Consider the following 452-nt stretch of genomic DNA (forward strand, 5'->3'; position numbering starts at 1 on the left):
TGTTGCATGTGTAACTTCAGTATGCAAGTTCTGAGCTGATTCCCCGTAGTTACGGGGTTGTTAGGGAGCTGTTGATAAACAACAGCTGATAGTAGTAGAAGGACGGTTTACGCGAGAGTTAGACGTACGACTTTGACGCACATTATAACTATTCTGGTTCCACGATTCTCCATTAAAGAGTTTTACATTTTCTTAAAACGTGTATTCATTTCTCCTGCGTCCACGAGAATACATATGATCCTCGCTAATCTCCGAACGAAAGCGCGAAACAACAGAGGTGATAGATGTGTCGTACGGAACGGCAATCAATATTTTATATAAGTTAAGAATGAGACAGCTGTCGGCCCGATGGGTGCAGCGATTGCTCACGGTGAACAACAAGCGGATATGGCTGTCAATTTCGATGCAGTATTTGGATCTCTTTAAGGCTCTGCTATCTCTGGGGCGGCCAT

The sequence above is a fragment of the Odontomachus brunneus genome, unplaced genomic scaffold (genome assembly GCF_010583005.1).
Source record: "Odontomachus brunneus isolate Ranch 3 - 2012 unplaced genomic scaffold, Obru_v1 Obru_scaffold_245, whole genome shotgun sequence".
Lineage (NCBI taxonomy): Eukaryota > Metazoa > Arthropoda > Insecta > Hymenoptera > Formicidae > Odontomachus > Odontomachus brunneus.